The following is a 14,507-nucleotide window of genomic DNA, read 5'->3' as shown; positions in this document are numbered from 1 at the left end:
GACCAAACATGATGGCTGCTTAGTGCCTATGTTGCAAACAGTAACAACCAGAAGGAGAGAGTAAGACTGAATGTGTCTGTCAGAGGCAGGGGGTGGGAAGGGGTGGGGGTGGCGGGAGAGACACTGGGAACATTGGTGGTGGCGAATGGGCACTGGGAGGGATGGGTACTCAAATATTGCTTGACTATAAGTTAATCACGAAAATGTATAAGTCTCACGATGATTCATTAAAATGAATAAACTGGCCACATTAAAAAAAAATAAAGTCCAAGATAAAAGAAAAAATAAAAATAAAATACAATGGGATTTCAAAACCGGAGAACAAATATAACACAGATTATTTCAACTGACGGTACGCTGGCCTCAAATACTTCTCTTTTGAGGCTATAGGCAGCAGATTGCTTTAGGTTTGAGAGACACATTTAGGCGCACGCGCTTACTGGAAACTACAATCACAGTATTTGGAGTGAGAGCAGGTGTTGTTTTGGCATTTTTAGGTTAAGGGATCACGCCTGGCAGGGCTTGGGGGACCATACAAAGGTCAGCCACGTGCAAGGCACATGCCCTACCCACTCCAGTCCCATACCGAAAGTTTTCTAGGTATTTGGTAACTGCAGCCCAATACAAACAGCGAGTCTACTGGTGGTGAGAAGTTTGTTGAGCGCACACAGGAAGAGATGGCGGCATGGAAAAAGCTGTTTCCCCAAGCAGCACAGCACGAACGGCCCAGCACCTCGCCATCCGGGCCCCGGCTGCCAACCAGCCGCGCTGGGAGGACCCCCGCCCCACCGCCAACCGATACACGGCAGGAATCAGCAGCGCTGTCAGCCACACCTGTCATACAGGGAAGGAGAAAGTGCATCATATTGAGTCGCACAAGAACTGAACAAAGAATTTTCATAAGCTCAATCACTGTATCACTGTCATCCCGTTGCTCATCGATTTGCTCCAGCGGGCACCAGTAATGTCTCCAGTGTGAGGCTTGTTGTGACTGTTTTTGGCATACCGAACACGCCACGGGGAGCTTGCCAGGCCCGGCGGTGCGGGCGGGATCCTCCAAAATGACCTGACGCTATGGTTATCAGCATGAGTGGACGATGGCTAATGATGGAAGCCTGCTGCCTAGGAGCAGGCGGCCAAAGACCACGGGAGAGGATGTAAAGCTGGGCGGGGGGGGAGGAGGGGGTCCAAGGACGGGAGAGAAGGACCTGGGAGGGGCGGGGGGCTCCTCGGCCAGACCCTGCGGCGCCCCGAGACTAGTCCTGGCTCTGTGCTCGGGAGTCACTCCGGACTGCTTTTGGAGACTGCAAGAGGCGCCGGGCCCCAGCGAGGACGGGGCTGCAGGGCCGCGCCGTAGGCAGCGCCGCCCCCAGCAGAGAGACCGCGGCGAGGAGGCCCGTGCGGGCGCGAGCACCAGCGGCAACCGCGGAGGGCTTCGGGGCCGGCCGCACGCCTCGACACGCGAGCACCCGACCGCGCCGAGACGCGGAGCGAGACGGGAGCGCGGCGGGGACTCGGCCTCGAGCCGCCCACGGAGCAGTCCCGAGGCCGGCCTCGCCCCGGGGCCTCGCCTCCGCCGCTCCCAAGGAAACGGACGCGGGCCGGGCACGCCGACAAGACGCCCGCGCGGGCGGGGCAGCACGGCCGAGACGCGGAACCCCGCCGCGCCGCCGCCGCCTCCCGCCCCGGGACCCCGGCTCACCTGCCGCTAGCGCCAAGAACGCCCGCACGCAAGGCCGCGGCGCCCGGGCCTTCCCACACGCCCCCGCGCGCTCCCGCCCCGCCCCCGGAGCCTTCCCACAAGCCCCCGCGCGCTCCCGCCCCGCCCCCGGAGCCTTCCCACACGCCCCGGCGCTCTCCCGTCCCGCCCCGCCCCCAGAGCCTTCCCACAAGCCCCCGCGGGCTGCCTCCCCGCCCCCAGGGCCTTCCCACAAGACCCCGCGGGCTGCCTCCCCGCCCCGCCTCCGGAGTCTTCCCTCACGCCCCCCCGCGCTCCCGCCCCGCCCCGGGAGCCTTCCCACAAGCCCCCGCGCACTCCCGCCCCGCCCCCGGTTCTTGCGCTTGCGCGTGCGCAGTCAGCCAGAGCCAGGCTCCTTCCTGTTCCGGGGCGCAGCGGGCAGATCTCGGCGGGCAGCTTCCGGTGGGCCAGCGTTTCCCCGGAGGCGGCCGGCACGCTCCGGGTTGTCGGGTATTCAGAGCGCCGGCTAATCAGCAATTGAGCTCCCTTCAAACCGGCGCCCTCCCCCCAGCCCTCAGTAGTACGCCTTGTGGCGTCCAAAGCCCCCTGGGCTTGAGACGGGAGGCGGTCTCTGGAAACCGGCCCTCTGCCCGGCGCGGGGGTTTGGCCCACCAGGGCGAATTTCAAGTAAACACTTGAATTCTCTTCCTTTTCTAAGTATGTCTAGTTCACACTTTCTCTGACCGCTGGGTGAGTCAAGTCAGCTGACGGGAGTGCCCAGCCTTAAAAGGAAGAAAGAAGAAGCCATTTAACACTTTGTGCCTTTTTTTTTTTTTTTTTTTTTTTTTTTTTTTTTTTTTTTTTTTTTCATAATTTATTTATTTTTAATTAGGGAATCACCGTGAGGGTACAGTTACAGATTTATACACTTCTGTGCTCACACTTCCCTCATACAAAGCTTGGGAACCCATCCCTTCACCAGTGCCCATTCTCCACCACCCGTAAACCCAGTGTCCCTCCCACCCTCCCCAATCCCATCTCCCCCCCCACCCCACCCTGCCACTGTGGCAAGGCATTCCCTTCTGCTTTCTCTCTCTAATTAGCTGTTGTGGTTTGCAACAAAGGTGTTGAGTGGCCGCTGTGCTCAGTCTCTAGCCCTCATTCAGCCCGCAACTCCCTTCCCCCACATGGCCTTCGACTGCAATGTAGTTGGTGATCGCTTCTCTGAGTTGACCTTTCCCCGGAACGTGAGGCCAGCCTCGAAGCCATGGAGTCAACCTCCTGGTACTTATTTCTACAGTTCTTGGGTGTTAGTCTCCCACTCTGTTATTCTATATACCATAGATGAGTGCAATCTTTCTATGTCTGTCTCTCTCTTTCTGACTCATTTCACTCAGCATGAAACTTTTCATGCCCATCCACTTAACTACAAAATTCTTGACCTCCTTTTTTCTAACAGCTGCATAGTATTCCATTGTATAGATGTACCAAAGTTTCCTCAACCAGTCATCCATTCTGGGGCATTCGGGTTTTTTCCAGATTCTGGCTATTGTAAGCAGTGCTGCGATGAACATACATGTGCAGATGTTGTTTCGATTGTACTTTTTTGATTCTCTGGGATATATTCCCAGCAGTGGTATTGCTGGGTCAAATGGGAATTCAATATCTAATTTTTTGAGAGTCGTCCAAATTGTTTTCCAGAAGGGCTGAACCAGTCGGCATTCCCACCAGCAGTGAAGAAGGGTCCCTTTCTCCCCACATCCTCTCCAACAGCGGTTGCTTTTGTTCTTTTGGATGTGTGCTAGTCTCTGTGGTGTGAGGTGGTATCTCAAAGTTGTTTTGATCTGCATCTCTCTGATGATTAGTGATGCAGAGCACTTTTTCATGTGCCTTTTGGCCATTCGTATTTCTTCCTTGGTAAAGTTTCTGTTCATTTCTTGGCCCCATTTTTTGATGGGGTTGGATGTTTTCTTCTTGTAGAGTTCAACCAGTGCTTTATATACCATTGATATCAAACCCTTATCTGATGGGTATTGTGTAAATATCCTTTCCCATTCTGTGGATAGTCTTTGGATTCTGGTCACTGTATCTCTTGCGGTGCAGAAGCTTTTTAGTTTAATGTAGTCCCATTTGTTGATCTCTGTTTTTACTAGATTGCTTAGTTCCGTGTCACCTTTGAAGATACCTTTATCTTCAATATCGTGGAGGGTTTCGCCGACCTTGTCTTCAGTGTATTCACATCCAAAATACAGTAACATATATACATACCTTCTCGGAGAGCCCAGCAAGCTACCAAGAGTATCCCGCCCACAGGGCAAAGCCTGGCAAGCTACCTGTGGTGTATTCGATATGCCAAAAACAGTAACAATAGGTCTCATTCCCCTGGCCCTGTAAAAGCCTCCAATCGCTAAGAAAGACGAGTAAGGAGAGGCTGCTAAAATCTCAGGACTGAGTATAATAGAGACGTTACTTGGTGCCCGCTCAAGTAAATCGATGAACAATGGGATGACAGTAATACAGTGATATTTTTAAGTCAACGGTCAAATCATTAAATGTGACATTAAAACATTTGAATTGGGGTGTCAGAGTGATAGTATAGCAGGTAGGGCATTTTCCTTGCACGAATGCAGCTCAGGTTCAAATCCCAGCAAACCTGAACCCTCCATGAGTGATTCCTGAGCAAAGCCAACAGTAATCCCTGAGCACCAATGGGTATGGCCTCCAAACAAACAAAACATTTACAAATTAATTGTTCTTGGGTCTTTGTTTTCTGGAAATAGATACTTAGGAGTTTTTTGTTTGTTTTAAGATTAATCATAAGTCCTTTAAAAAATAGGTACACATGTTCTGAACAAAAGCAATCCTATTTTCTTTTAAATGTAGCATAGTAGATTGAGATGAAAGAGAACCAGCTGGCTGCTTTATACTTGGGTGAAATCTCCCTCTCCCATTGTCCTCTCTTCTTTCTGCTCTCCTATTTTATTATAAACTCCAATTTTATTATAAAACACTATGCCAGGGCCAGAGAGAGAATATAATAGGTTAGATGCTGCCTTGCTCCCAGCTAACCTAGATTCAATCCCAGGCAGGGGTGAGGGGGCTGCGTTCTATCCTGTGCACCTAGCATGACAGAGTATGGCACAAAAGCAGAAAGGAAAAAAAAACACTGTGCCTGGGGCATGTATGAGGTCCTGGTTTGGAGTCTAGATCTGTCAACTGTAAATATAGAAACAACTGTGCCCGTGATGGAGACTTGTTTTCTATAAGCTCAGACTTGCTGGCCACCTTGGGTTCTTTTTCAGAATTTTCCTCTAAAGACCTCCCCACTCCTGTTGACAGCCATTTTCAAACATTTTTAAGCAAGAATGATAAAGTCTGACTTTCCTTGATGCCGTTTCATTTCCAATGGGAGTGAAGTCCAGCCATCTCAGATACTGTTAATGTTTGGGTCGTCATTTTTTTTCTTTTTGGCTTTTTGGTTTTTGGGGTCACACCAAGTAATGCTCAGGGGTTACTCCTGGTTCTGTACTCATGATTTACTCCTTGGCTGTGCTTGGGAGATTAGGGACTGAAACCTGGTCGGCTGCATGTATGCAAAGCAAATGTCCTACCTGCCATACTATCGCTCCGGCCCCCATTCCAAGAGACAGTCTGTATGTGTCCTATACATTGAAATCATCAGTAGAAAAAGGGATGACTTTTTTATTGCAAGATTAAAGTGCTACAGTTAATGATTGTGATTGGTGTTGATTTTATGTACAAAACAGTTATTGAGCTGCTTCAAAAGTTAAATAAGATAAAAAATTTTAAACATCGGGACCAGGGAAATAAATAGCTTAAACAACTGGATGGAGAGATAGTACAACAGGTAAGGTACTTGTCTTGCATGTAGCTAGTCTAGGTTTGATCCCTGGCACCATGTATGGTGCAATGTGTACTGCCAGGAGTGATCCCAGAGCCAGGAGTAAGGCCCTAAGCATAGCTGGATAATGCCCCAAAAGCAGAACAAAAAAAGAACTGGAGCCCATGCTTTGCATGAGAAGGCCCTGAGTTCAGATCCCTGCATGAAATGGCCACTGAGCACTGCCAGGGGCGGCTCCAGTGACCACCAGGTACTAGCATTGCTGGGTCCAATTAAGTCCCACATCACCAGGCCCGAGCATCGAACCATCCAGCCAGTAGAGCCAGGCCCCACATTACTGCTTGAAAGTGCATGTAAGAAAATGGGGCGAAGAAATGAACAGAAACTTTCCCAAGGAAGAGATACGAATGGCCAAAAGGCACGTGAAAAAATGCTCTTCATCACTAATCATCAGGGATATGCAGATCAAAACAACTATGAGATACCACCTCACACCACAGAGACTGGCACACATCCAAAAGAACATCCAAAAGAAAGGGACCCTTCTACACTGCTGGTGGGAATGCCGACTGGCTCAGCCCCTTTGGAAAACAATATGGACGCTTCTCAAAAAATTAGAAATTGAGCTTCCATTTGATCCAGCAATACCACTTCTGGGAACATATCCCAGAGAAATAAAAAAGTATAGTCAAAATGACATCTGCACTTATATATTCATCGCAGCACTGCTTACAATAGCAAGAATCTGAAAAAAACCTGAGTGCCCGAGAACAGAAGACTGGTTAAAGAAACTTTGGTACATCTATACAATGGAATATCATGCAGCTGTTAGAGAAGATGAAGTCATGAACTTCACATATAAGTGGATAAACATGGAAAGTATCATGCTAAGTGAAATGAGTGAGAAAGAGAGGGACAGACATAGAAAGATTGGACTCATCTGTGGAATATAAAATAACAGAGTAGGAGACTAACACCCAAGAATAGCAGTATATAATATCAGAAGGTTGGCTCCATGGCTTGGAAGCTGGCCTCACATGCTGGGGGAAAGGCAGCCCGGATAGAGAAGATTACACCAAGTAAAATGTGGTTGGAGATCCCGTGCAGAATACCCCTATTGAAAATCACAACACCCAAAAGGAGAGAGAGAACAAAATAGAATACCCTGCCACAGAGGTGGGGGGGTGGGGGGGGACGGGATTGGAAGGTGGGAGGGATACTGGGTTCATTGGCGGTGGAGAATGGACACTGGTGAAGGGATGGGTTCTCGAACATTGTATGAGGGAAACACAAGCACTAAAATGGGTAAATTTGTAACTGTACCCTCACGGTGACTCACTAATTTTAAAAAAATAATTAAAAAAAGAAGAATAGGTACAAAGTTGAGTACTCTGAATTTATTGTACCGTTGATCACTCTAAAATTAAAATATGTAATTTGAATGTTATAATAAAAATGTGCATGTAAGTTAATGAGTAAATAAATAAATAAGGGCGTGTTAAATAGCTTTAACAACAACATTTCTGAGCCTTGTGGCTACCTATTACAGAGAAACGATTATACTTAGTTGCCTGTGAAAGAAAACCCAAAATAACTGTGGGCTTTAATATCTGGACATCATTTCTCATAAGGGGGAAAAAAAAGATGAGGTACTGGAGAGTACAGTGGGAAGGATGCTTTTCTTGCACACAGCCAATTCAGGTTTGATTCCCATTCTTCCATATAGTCACCTCAGCACTGCCAAGAGCAATTCCTGAGCATGCCAGGGGTGGCTCAAAAACCAAAACAAAAAGAGATTGAATAGAAGTCTAGGCTTGGTACGATAACTCTAGAGTCAGCTCCAGTCTGCCTTGCTGCTTTTAATCTTTACATCTTCTTTTTGGAGAGTACAAGTGTCCATTTTCTTGTCTTGCATATGGCCGATCCAGGTTGGATCTCTGACACTGCATATGGCCATCTGAGCACCACTGGGGTCACTTCTAAGCACAGTCAAGAATAGCTCCTGAGCACTGCAGGGTACAGCCAAACAAACCAAGAGGCAGAGGGAGGCTTCTCAGGGCTCAGAGTGACTGCCACAGCTCCAGGGAGCAGGACAGGACAAGAGTCTTGGGCTCAGAACACTCTTCTTTCTACCAGTGCACTGAGGGCCCCATGCATAGACCAAGTGCCACTCCTGGTTGTAAGGATGTTGAGCTGTTGTTTTACTCTTGGCAGTCAATCACTTTAAAACAAGTAACTCAGGGTCCAGAGAGATGAAACAGTGGGGAGGGCACTTGCCTGGCACACAGCCGACTCAGAGACCCAGATGTAATCCCCACACCACACACCCCCTGAGCACTGTGAGGAGTGACCCCGAAGCACAGAACTCGAAATAATCCCTGAGCACAGCAGGGGGGGATTCAGTCCAAGAAAAGGAGGGGAGGGGGAGGGACGGGGACTCAGGGCAAGAGGTGGAGCCATACTCAGGTATGAAGAGAACAAAGTAGAGGAAGGTGTGTGCACATGGGTGAAGAAGGACCTGGGTGTTTGTCTCCTGAACTCTGACGATCCACTGCAGAAAGGAAAGCCCCCTCTCTGTGTCTGGAAGAAAGCAACCGCAAAGCTTTGAAATACTTGTTTTGTATAATATGAAGAAACAATGTCGGGCACTAGATCAAGATTCAAAGGAAGAAAGGGATATGGGACTGTTTACACTGAAAGATAAAATCAACAAAGCATTTTCTCTGGTTATTAAAATAGGGAAGCCAGAATAAGAAAGGGATGCTACATCAGTTGGATCTATTTTTCCACTGCAAGGAACAGTGGAGGAGAAAATAGCTGAGCTCTATTTCTGAAAGAAAAATTAATACAGGACTGGGAGCATAATAAATATGTCTTGAGAACCATTCTAAAGCAAAAAAAAAAAAAAGGCGGGGGACTCAATGATAAGGGAGAAAAGGGAGCACACACAATGAAGGGCAACCAGGACTTCTGTGACAGGCCTTAATATTTTTGAAAGAATAATGATTGATGAAATCACCCTGCTAGAAATCCAAATTTAATCTGGACAAACTTTCGTAATTCTGCTTCTGCTACTTACGATGAGGCTCAATCTAAGCCTCAGTAGGCTAGGTAAAGTTAAAATGATGAAGATAAAAATAGCTACTGGAGTTGAGATGTTTGGGTAGAAAAGGACACTTGGGACATGGCGAAAGCTTATAGGATGTTAGTTCCTGTCCCTCTCTCCTGTGGTCCAGTATTATCTAGCTGTGCTCAGAGTTTATATCTCTGTCTTTGTCTTCCACAATACATCTGGAAGACGTTTAGGAGCATAAAATTGTGGGCACTAGTGGATGAAGGTTAAGGTTGTTTGTTGTTTTGTTTTTGGGGTTTTCTTTTTTGAGTGGGGGTTTTTGGGGTCACACCCGGAGATGCACAAGGGTTACTCCTGGCTCATGGACTCAGGAATTACTCCTGGTGGTGCTCAGGGGACCACATGGGACGCTGGGAATCAAACCCGGGTCGGCCACGTGTAAGGCAAACGCCCTACCTGCTGTGCTATCACTCCAGCCCCTGAAGGTTAAGTTGATAGGTAGGAAGGCGAACATCCTCTTCTACTGCAAAATCAGATCTGCAAAATAAATGACACAAGTAAAAACTATTCCCTAAGCAACAAAGGCTTTATTTTACACTTCATGTAATAATACATTTGTGCTCATTTTACCAATGAGGAAACTGGTACGAAATCAGAAATTTGTCACAACTAGCAGCAAGTGACCTAAGCAGTGTGACTTCAGAGTCAGCCCCTGTGGTCCCAGTGTTCCACTTGACTCTGTCTTACTCATCTTATTATGCACCACTGATGAGGTTCTGTTTCATCACCCTCACTCTGATTTATCTGTGGCCTCAATAATCTGTTGACAAGTTAGAAATCTCGAAGTATTTCTTTAGCTCCTCCTTCTCCCTCAGTTGATCAATCTCTCCCATACCAGCTATAGCCAGAGGCAGCCATATGTCCTTTGTCATAGGGAGCTAGATTTCAACTCGCCCACTTAGTGAACCCCCATAATCTATGTGCACTGTTCCTTTCATCCTTTTCATGCAGACTTTTTTGGTATTTTAAGTTTACAATAAAATTGTTAGAAAGGCGTAGAAACTTCCTTATCTACCTCTTGCCACTACCCATGAATACCTCATAAGCAACACTCAGCCAGAATGGCACATTTCCTTTACCAAGGGTGATCATTGTCACATCGTCACCCTGGATTCATAGTTTTACTAAGACCGGGCTGGAGTGATAGCACAGCAGGTAGGGCGTTTGCCTTGCATGCGGCCATCCCGAGTTCGATTCCCAGCATCCCATATGGTCCCCCGAGCACTGCCAGGAGTAATTCCTGAGTGCATGAGCCAGGAGTAACCCCTGTGCATCGCCGGGTGTGACCCAAAAACAAACAAAAAAAAACCATAGTTTTACTAAGACCTCACTTTGAGTGTGGTACAGCAGATCTAGACTTAAAGTATATAACCACAGTACCCAGTACCCATCATCCATAAGACCACACCTCTGTGCTCGCCTAGTTATCTCTTCCCCTTGCCCACCCCTGGAAACCACTAATATTTTATTTGGTGGGGGTAGGGAGGCACACCCAGCAGTACTCAGGGCTTATTCCTGGCTCTGCGCTCAGGGATCACTCCCGGTAGGGCTCAGGGAACCAAATATGGTACTGGGGACCAAATTAAACCGAATGGGCCTCATGAAAGGCAACCCCCCCTACCCTCTATACTGTATATTGCTCTAATCTCCACCAATCTTTTTTTGGGGTTTTTTTGTGAGTTTTTTTTTTGGGGGGGGGCATACATGTCGATGCTCATAGGTCACTTCTGGCTCTGCATTCAGGACTCGTTCCTGTCAGGGTTCAGGGCTCATATGGGATGTCTGGATCTAAAATAGGTGAGCCACGTGCAAAGCAAATGCCCTACCCACAATATTATGGCTCCACACCCCACTCCAATAATTTTAATTTCATCATTATGATTTAATCCATAGTTTTACTTTATCCAGAACGTCATGTCCTTCAAATGATAAGACGTAGGCTTCTCCATTTGGCATCTTTCGCTTCTTTCACAGTCACTTGAATATAAACACAAGGTTCTTCTTTCATGGCTTAGTGACTCTCTTGGAGATTACTATCCCCTGGTCTACATGTGCAACATTTACTAGTTGACAGATAACTTGGTTGCTTCACAGCTTTGGTAATTAAGAATGAAGCTGCTCATGATCCAATATCCGGAAGAAATCTCCCTGGACTTAGTGTTAAAGTACAGAAATTCAAAACCATGCGGCCGCAGTAGCGGCCACGCGACCTTATTTGTCTTCACAGTAGGTCTGAATCTAGTGGAGTACTCCTAACAACAATAGTGAGGTTTGTGTTGAAACATTGAATGTAACCAAAGTAAACAGAATGTAAAATGAAACTTATCAGTTACAAGGTAGGGGGTGGGGTGGCGTGATGGGAGGTGTACTGTGTGGGTTTTTTTTTTTTGTGGTGGTGGTATATGGGCACTGGTGAAGGGATGGTTGTTTCAGCATTGTATAACTGAGACCTAAGCCTGAAAGCATTGTTATCTTCCACACGGTGATTTAATAAAATAAAATTTTTATTTAAAAAAAAAAAGAATGAAGCTGCTCTCAAGTCTCTGGTTTCTTTGTGTGTGGATGTTTCCAACTCCTTGGAGGAATGTCATGGGGCTTACTTACTGGATCACATGGTCTGTTATGTTTAATTTTGTTATGAAACTGCCAAACTTCTTCAAAGTACCACATCACTTTGCATTCCTACCAGCAATGAGTGAGCGCAATGAATGTTGCTCCACATTTTCACCAGCATTTGATGCTATCAAGGTACTAGACTTTGGATCTGTAGCAATGTCTTATTTTAATTTGCTTTCCCTGATGAAATATGATGTTAATTTTTTTGTTATGCTAACTTCCTATCTGTATATCTTTAGTAACATGGCATTTTTAATTTATTTAAGTTTGGGGGTGGCACCTGGTGTTGCTCAGAGTTTACTCCTGGCTCTGTGCATAGAGGTCACTTCTAAGGATGGTCAGGGGACCATGTAGTGCTGGGGTTTGTACCTGGTCCTGCAAGGCAAAAGCCTTAATGCCTATACTAGTTCTCCAGCCCTCTCCTTCACTACATTTGTAAAAGGTATTGTCTCAGGTAAAATAATTCTGAGTTATTGGGGGTTTTTTTCTCTCTTAGCACTTGGGGGGGTGAGATGTAAAGAGTATCTGAGCCACACCCACAGTGCTTAGGGATTGTCACTGTCACTGCCCACTGTCACTGTCCTCCCATTGTTCATCAATTTGCTCAAGCGGGCACCAGTAACGTCTTCATTGTGAGACTTGTTCTTACTGGTTTGGGCATATCCAATACACTATCGAGCTTGCCAGGCTCTGTCATGCGGGCGGGATACTCTCGGTAGCTTGCTGGGCTCTCCGAGAGGGATGGAGGAATCGAACCTGGGTTGGCTGTGTGCAAGGCAAACGCCCTACCCACTGTGCTATCGCTCCAGCTCGCTTAGGGATTACTCCTTACTTTATGCTCAGAGGTCATTCCAGGAGGTGTTCGAGAGAGACCATATACAGGGCTGGGAATCTACCACATCCCTTAGCCCTTGTACTCTCTCTCCTCTCTCCCTCTCTCTCTCTCTTTTCTCTGGCCCATGTAATTTTTTCTTTATATATATACATATATATATATAGTCTTCCGTTTTTATTAATTTGGGCATCTTGGGGTCTATTCCTGGTGGTGCTCAGGGATCAATCCTGATGGCTATCAGGGGACCATATCCATGTGGGGGATCAAATCTGGGCAGCCACGTGCAAAGCAAGTGCCCGACCACTCACAAGTACAAGCTCTCCAGTGATACACATACAAGTTTTTTCTTTGATGTTTTTGTAATTTGAAAATAATATACAAAAGCACAGTTGCTATTGGGTGATTTTTGTTTGTTTCTGTGTTTGTTTGGCATTTATTCTGTCCTGTGTTTTCTGAGTTTGCTGGATCTGTAGCTTGATGTTTGACAGTGATTTGGAGAAATGCTCAGTCACATTTCGTTTCAAATATTTCTCAGGTTCTTTTTCTTGGTCTTCTCAGGGTATTCCCTTAACACATTTTTATCCCTTCTGTCCTTAGTTGTCCTTAGCTATTGTTGGGCTTTTTTCCCTTTCATTCTTTGTTTTCTGAGTTGTTTTTTGTTTTTGAGAATTCTATTGAGAAACCCACAGCCATCCACTGTACTAATAAGTCTTCAATGTCGTGCTTCATTTCTGTCACAGGCTTTTTATCTCTAGTATATTTTTTTGGTTCTTTGGATCTATATCTCTCTACTTATACTAGCCATCTGTTCTTGCATGCAGTTTACTTTCTCCATTACAGTCCCCATATGTGTATGTGCGTATATATGTGCATACGACACACAGGCCAGCCCTGAGGCCTGCCCTTTGCCTGTGCCCTTCAAAGAGAAGTTATTAATTGCTCAGCCTATTCAGAGGTGACTGCCAGCTCCTTACATGCCAAACTAGAAACCTGAAATCTGCTTCTTCTCCATTCTATGACTCCCAGGGAGAATTCTCTCCCATCTTGATGAATGTTGACAGACTTCACTGAGATGCCACATTCCTCAAGTCATCCTGAAATGACACTAAAACCAGATGTGTCACTCATAGCCCAACCCGTGGGCAGGACTAGATACAACAAAGAGACACATTTCACGTTTTCTTAAACGACTTTAATTAGAAATTCCATCCCTCTCTACAGTGTTTTCCAACCAGGGCTCACCAGGGTCCGTATGGCTCTGGCGGACCTCCAGGATATTCCAAGGGGGAACTCCGGGTGAAAATTGTGTAAATGGGCACTACTGCATAAGACCAGTGGACCAACTAAGAGGACCACAGGAAGAGAACAAAGTCAGAAGGGGCTCGTGGTTGGAAAGTTTGAAAAATGCTCCTCTAACCATGGTCCTGACTCGGGAATAGCATACAATTCCCAATGGACCCAGGGGAGAAGTGCATAACTGAAACTGAGAAAGGGGGCCCTGGTCTCTGAATTTTCCATTCTAGCATATGCAACTCATGGTTGTTGGATAGGCCATGGGATAATTATGAACTTGACACTAAACTAGAGGTCCCTTTCTTCTTCTGTGCAAAACCTCCCACCTACTTGAAGGGGACCTCTTCAAAAACTATTTGGAGATGTGTATATTCCATATAGAAAAGGGCTATTGCAGGCGGTGCCTGGGCATGCAGCACCAGGAATCAGACTCAGGACCTTCACATGCTAATACTCTACCACTTGAGATGTGAACGATATTCCAACATTCTTTATTCTTCTCTTTCTTTTTGTGGGAGAGTCATGGTGGGCTGCTGGGTATTTGATACAGGTACAACACGTGCAAGGCATGCTCCCTACTACTGAGCCTCATCCCCAGTCTCGTCACAGACAACTGGAGGTGCAGCTCTGTATCTACACAAACAGCTCCAAGTAGAAGGCTTTCTGATGCAGTTACTGAGTTGCTTTTTGATGCAGTTACTTTTTGATGCTGGCTATAGACCACGCAGGTACAGAGAATTCCTTTCCTGCAGCCAACTCACTGTGCCAGTTGCTGCCCTTCACTATCTAGAGCTGAAGTTCATTAGCCCCATTCTAGGAGGACTTTACCCTAGATAAAACCAAACTCCCACCGACAGAAGGCCGTAGCCTCTTTCCGTTGAGGCCCTAACTCAGGGCTTACTAGCAGTTTGCAAAGCTGTATACAACAACAGCCATTGTAGTCATCTCGATTTCTATTAGCCGTTCTTCCTAAGAACAATTGAGAACACCTTCACAGTAATCATTTTAGGCAAATTTGCCTTTTCACCACCCCACCCCACCCAACCCATCTGCCCTCCCCCAAAAAAAATAAAGAGGAAAGGGAGCAAAT

General features: G+C 46.6%; 1 protein-coding gene across 2 annotated transcripts in view; it reads right to left on the bottom strand.

Annotated features, from left to right (window-relative positions):
* The window catches only part of RPAP3 (RNA polymerase II associated protein 3), a 44,429-nt gene extending 42,633 nt beyond the window's left edge, over positions 1–1,796 (bottom strand). Inside the window, exon 1 of one of the 2 annotated variants that reach the window (XM_004610437.2) lies at positions 1,703–1,796. The gene's annotated coding sequence lies outside the window, so the exon portion shown is untranslated. Of the gene's footprint in view, positions 1–586; positions 1,665–1,702 lie in introns of those variants that run through there. The other variant, XM_055143134.1, reaches the window with a different exon arrangement.
* Between the last annotated feature and the right edge of the window lie 12,711 nt (positions 1,797–14,507).

Source organism: Sorex araneus, chromosome 6 (genome assembly GCF_027595985.1).
Source record: "Sorex araneus isolate mSorAra2 chromosome 6, mSorAra2.pri, whole genome shotgun sequence".
NCBI lineage: Eukaryota > Metazoa > Chordata > Mammalia > Eulipotyphla > Soricidae > Sorex > Sorex araneus.
The sequence above is the reverse complement of the archived record's forward strand: the minus strand, read 5'-3'. Positions and strand labels throughout refer to the sequence as shown.